A 5,783-nucleotide genomic window follows, 5' to 3' on the forward strand; every position below is an offset into this window, starting at 1 on the left:
TGTGTGTGTGTGTGTGTGTGTGTGTGTGTGTGTGTGTGTGTGTGTGTGTGTGTGTGTGTGTGTGTGTGTGTGTGTGTGTGTTATGATCCCTTGTTCTCTAGAGTAATCCTTTATTCCATTAACAAAGCCTAACAATAAGCATGTATCCTAGCAACTTCACTGAACTTGTATGTAATGGCCCTCACAGATAGGCAAGTTCTAGGTAAGAGCAATATGATTGGACTTCCAATGCAGGAACCATTTAGTTCCTACTACACAGTCTAAGTTTTGCTTTATAACAAGCCACTCCAAAATGCAGAAGCTTACAATACAAACACTTATTATTTCTCCTGGCCTCACATGTCTGGTAGTTGGCAGGATGGATAATCTAAGGAACCACAGCTGAGATGCTTTGTCTCTGTCCCATAGAGACCTTTTGGATAGCCTGGACTTCACAAGGTTAACTTGGGGTTACAAAGAGCATCAAAATAGAGCAAATTCTAAAGACTAGAGGCTAAGATACTGCTTGTTGTAGTCCTATGGCTGAATCCAGATTCCAGAGGTAGGAGATTATATTATCTTTCTTAGTGGGTAGGACAGAAAAGTTACCCTGCAAAGAGCATATAAAAAGAGATGGTCAATACCTGTGGCCTCATTCAGAATAAGCCATTCAACTGGTGGCAGAAGAATGCTCTCTCTAGGCAGCAGACTCCTTTGAATTGAAGACTCTTTCTTCATCCTTGTTTCCCATAGTTACATTGCCTTTTATGTTACTGGCTCTCACAGTGACTTTACAGTATGCTGACACCAATTCCAGTGGAAAAAAATTAGTTTTCCATATCATCTTCTAACATATATATTACATCCATGTACTAGTTGTTTTTATTCTCAAGGTCATTCCTATACAAAAGTACATTTTGTAAATGCATGTGTGTCTCTGTTAAAGCTAACTCACAGGGAAGTTTTACTTCAAGATCCTGCTTCTAGCCAGTGGCTTTCTGCCCAATAGCAAATTGATACTTATGCCAGAAGACAGTACCAGACTAAAGTTGAAATATTAGACTTGACCATCCCACAATGTGTATGTACGTCAAGATATTATGTTATGCCTGATAAACACCTACAATTTTGTGGGCGAAAGTTAAAAAGTAAACTCATGAAAAGAGTTTGCTTGGCTGATTATAAGCAATTTAAATATCAGGTGAGCCAGGTGCCTGGTGGCTCACACCTGTAATCCTACCTACTCAGGAGGCTGAGATCTGAGGATCACAGTTCAAAGCCACAGGGCAGGAAAGTCTGTGAGACCCTTATCTCCAATAAACCACCAGAAAACCAGAAGTGACACTGTGGCTCAAGTGGTAGAGGGCTAGCCTTGCACTTAAGAGCTCAGGGACAGCGCCCAGGGCCAGAGTTCAAGCCTCATGACCGACATTTTTTTTTTTTTTAATGTCAGGTGAGTCTACAGGATTTGAAGGACAAAAAACTCTCAACTGTTGGGAAAGTTTCAGGTGCTACTCTTCTCCCTGCCCGGTTCTGGGCCCTTATGTCATGAGTGGCCATCCATTTCCTGGAGGACTTTATTCTTTACATTACTCTTCTTTTTTCTTGGGCCTTCACTCTCTACCCTTGCACTGGCTTTTTCCACTTCACTATAGGAACATGATATATATTGTTGTTGAAAGTAACTCGAGAAGCATTTCTGGATTCAACCAACTCTGGATCAAAAATATTCAAAGAGGGGCTGGGAAGGTGGCTCAGTGGTAGAGCGCTTGCCTTGCATGCCTGAGACCCAGGGTTTGATTCTTCAGCACCACATAAGCAAAAAAAAAAAAAAAAAAAAAAAAAAAGCTGGAAGTGGCGCTGTGGCTCCAGTGGTAGAGTACTAGCCTTGAGCTAAAGAGTTGAGCGACAGTACCCAGGCCCAGAGTTCAGGCTCCAAGACAAAAAAAAAAATTCAAAGAAAAATTAATTGTGTCTATACTGAATATGTATAGGCATTTTTCTTTCATTGCTCCCTAAAGAATAGAGTATAATTACTCTTTCATAGCATCTGCATTTTATTAGGTATTATAAATAATCTGGAGAGTAAAAATTAAAGTATACAGAAGTATATGCCCAAGTTATTTGCAAATACTATGAGATTTCCTATAAGAGACTTAGTATCCATAGCCTTTGGTACTCACAGAGGGTCCTAGAACCAATCCCTCATAGGTACTGAGGGTTGACTGCCTAATTTTCACACATCATTTTGTGGGTGTTTAAAGGACAGGATTGCATTTATACTTGAATTATCTGAAGTGAGCAAATGCAACCAGCAAATGCAACAGTATAGTTTCTTATGTGTATTCTATTTCCTTTCTAGCCCAGTTTTCAAGTATTCAGAAAATTGCAATTTTATGTGTACTCTAGGGTATATGAGTAAAGTGGTGGTGCCTACAAATGTTTTTAAATGTTTCAGATTTCTAAAAAAATGTTTGATTCTCATCAATAATTGTGGCATTCAATGTATTTACATTTGGATTTCTGCTCACTCATTCTGAAGTCATATATGCAGTCTATTTGGATGCCAGGGTCCTCAAAGAGACAATGCTATTAGGTACTGAAAGTAGAGAGAGGTTCATGATGAATATTCAGAGCTTGTCTTGAGCTTGCTTGGCTTATGAAGTGCAGCAAAATAGCAACCAGCAAGTGAGTGGTGGTGATGGAGGCAGCTCTAGTAGATGGGATGGCAAGAGTAGATATGACCAAGCTTTACAGAAAAACTCCAGTGATCACCTAAGTAGCCAAGGAGCTGCAACAGCAGCTACTACAGCAATGGAAGTGAATCAGCTGTGTGTGTGGATGGAATGGGGGGAGAGGTGTCTCTAATATGTCTAGTATGAATGCTTGAACTAGGGGCCTGGGCACTGTCCCTGAGCTTCTTTTGCACAAGACTACCGCTTGAGTCACAGCACCACTTCTGGCTTTTTTTGCTTATGTGGTACTAAGGAATCAAACCCAGGGCCTCATGTATGCTAGGTAAGCACTCTACCACTCAGCCACATTCCCAGCCCAATGCTGAGCACTTTTAAAGAAAAGGCAAAAACAGTTTTTGCAATCCAAGTGGGTGATTTATGCCTACTCTATAGGTCAAAACTGGGATTGTTGTAAAGATTTGGAGTTCAGTATTGGTGTATGTGCACACCAATACTTGAACTTGAATTCGGAACCTTCCACTTTCACTTGGTTTTTTCCACTCAAGGCTTGTGGTCTACCACCTGAGACACACCTCCAGTTCTGCTTTTGCTAGTTAATTGGAATTAAGAGTCTCTTGTATTTATCTGCCTCGGCTGGATTTGAACTGCAATCTGCAGATCTCAGCCTCTTGAGTAGCTAGCATTACAGATAAGAGCTACCAGCACCTGGTGAGGTTCAGTGTTTTCTCAACAAAGCCGTACTCTTGGAGGTAACAGTAAAAGTGGAGTAAATTATTGACTGTTAAATTTCGGCTTTTCTTGAGTTGGTTATGTCATAGAATGTAGTTAAGTAGTAAGTGTGTTTATGTTAAAGCAGTTGAATTATGTTAAATGTTGATCTTATACAAAACTACCTTGAACATTGCATGCATGTTGAAACACGATGCTTCTTTGTAAAACTCAGTATAGGATCTATGTCTTAAATTAAATGTGAAACATTTGGCATCTTTGATCATTCTAGTTTCATTTGACAACCTATAAGGCAAGTTGAGTTTAAGTTTGTTTGGTTTTTTTTCTTGAGTTAATGGAGAAAATTTGAACTGCACTACTAGTATTTTAAGATTTTGATCTTGGTGTTTGAAATTCTGAGCTCTTATGGCCTTACATTTTATTTTATTGTGATTTCCTTTTAGATGTATTGCACTAAGTGAAATTTGTTGAATAAATCTTCTTTTAGAAAGAAAAGGAAATAATAAAAAATAAATCTGCAAAGATCTAACAGTAGTCTTGCTTCCTGCTCTGTGGTTCTAGAATTTTATGAAATAAGGTCAGTTAAATGTATTTTGACTATTTATTCTACAGAGAAAACCTACCAGGAATCTGTTTCAAACTGATCTCTTCTCATGAATTCACTCTTCTAGGAAAAGCATCCATGATATGCATTAGGTGCCCCCAAAGGTCTTCTGTAGGTATCCCATTTGTGCATATATTGAAGAATGCCTGCATATCTGCCTAGACAAGTATTTGTTCTTTAGATAGATGTAAAGTTGCATGAAATGCTAGTGTGTTTCTAAATATATTTGGTCATAAACTCTTTCTGTGTGTAAATATGTCCTTAATGATATAATACAGGGGCTGCCGAAAATCTTCTCTAAAGGGCCAAATTCTAAACATTTTAAGCTGTGTAGGCCATGTTGTCTCTCACAACGATTCAACTTAGCTATTTTAGAATGGAATCAGCCATAAACAATCTGTAATTCCTGAGTGTGGCTATCTTCAAATAAAACCTTAAATTTCATATAATTTTTTATCATGAAATATCATATTTTAAAAAATATTTTGCACCCATCTATAAATATCAAGCACACACTTGGCAGGTACAAAGAAACGCAAAAACAGGTGATGGATTTTGCCAATGATTCAGTTCGCCAAATCTAGGTAGCATGCATTAATTAATGGAGCAGTCCTCTGACAAAGGAAAGAGAAATACCAGATGATTCCAGACTCTTGAATTCCATTTCGGCATCTCTATTTTCTCTACAAACATATTTCTCTATGAAAGCTAATCTCTTTAAGTTTTTAGCAATTTTGCTTTTATGTATAACCACAGGGAAGTACTGCTTCTTTGTACATCTGTATTTTTGTAAGTGAAGATAAAAAAATTTGATAGGAAATTGGTTTTCTCTTTACTTATTTGTGTAGGTTTTAGGTGTTTCTTTTCCTTATTTATTCTGTACAAAGCTTAAGGCTTCTTTGTCTAGGTAGCATGACAATGATGTGACAATTGGCAGCATGAGTAATAAATCACTTAGATCGTGGAACAAAGCTCATTCTGATCATAGTAGCTCAGCCCTCCACCCAGAATCAGCAAATTCCATCTTTCAAAACCTCCCACTAGGCAATATAGGCTCTAGTCCTAGCCCTATATTGTCTTTTATTATAGTATATCATAAAGACCTGTGCTCAATCTGATCTATTTTGATTTCCCAATTTAAATCTCAAGGAGTGAATAAAATCAATGTCAGCATTTTGACAGCGGTAGTACTTCAGACTTTGTTCAGCAATTTTTAGAAGTGTGTTGCTCCATATTCTGATGAGACCTAGGGAATGTTTCACAGTGTTTGCATTTTTCTTGTTGGCTTGAATGTTTGTATCTGATACAGAGGAATCTTGCTGCCTCCATGTCCAGATGAAATTATTGTACAGCTCATCTCATTTTGGATGAATTAGGTAGACCTTTCGATGTAATTTTACAATTCAATACTTTATGAATTTTTTGGTAAAAATACACCACAATTTATTTAGAAATGGATTTTACTTTATAAGTGGTTGTTCAAACCACTTATAAAGAATCCGTTTTCTTACCCATTACTCAAAATATTATGATATCAATCTGTTCATAATGGTTAAAATGTCCACCAAGTTCGTTTGTGTTACTTCCACCCAGATATTATCCACATCTTCCATCTTCATTATTACATTAAAAGTATCATTATCTGTAGTTTTCAATGTAAGCATTATTCTTCGTTAACCATGAATTGAACTCAATCCAGTGATTGTTGGGGGGTTTACTGGGCACTGAATTTAATGCCAGGTATAGTGAAAGATACAAAGATGAGTGAGACATGC

This window comes from Dipodomys merriami, unplaced genomic scaffold (genome assembly GCF_024711535.1).
Source record: "Dipodomys merriami isolate MVZ:Mamm:240054 unplaced genomic scaffold, mDipMer1.0.p SCAF_3, whole genome shotgun sequence".
Taxonomy (NCBI): domain Eukaryota; kingdom Metazoa; phylum Chordata; class Mammalia; order Rodentia; family Heteromyidae; genus Dipodomys; species Dipodomys merriami.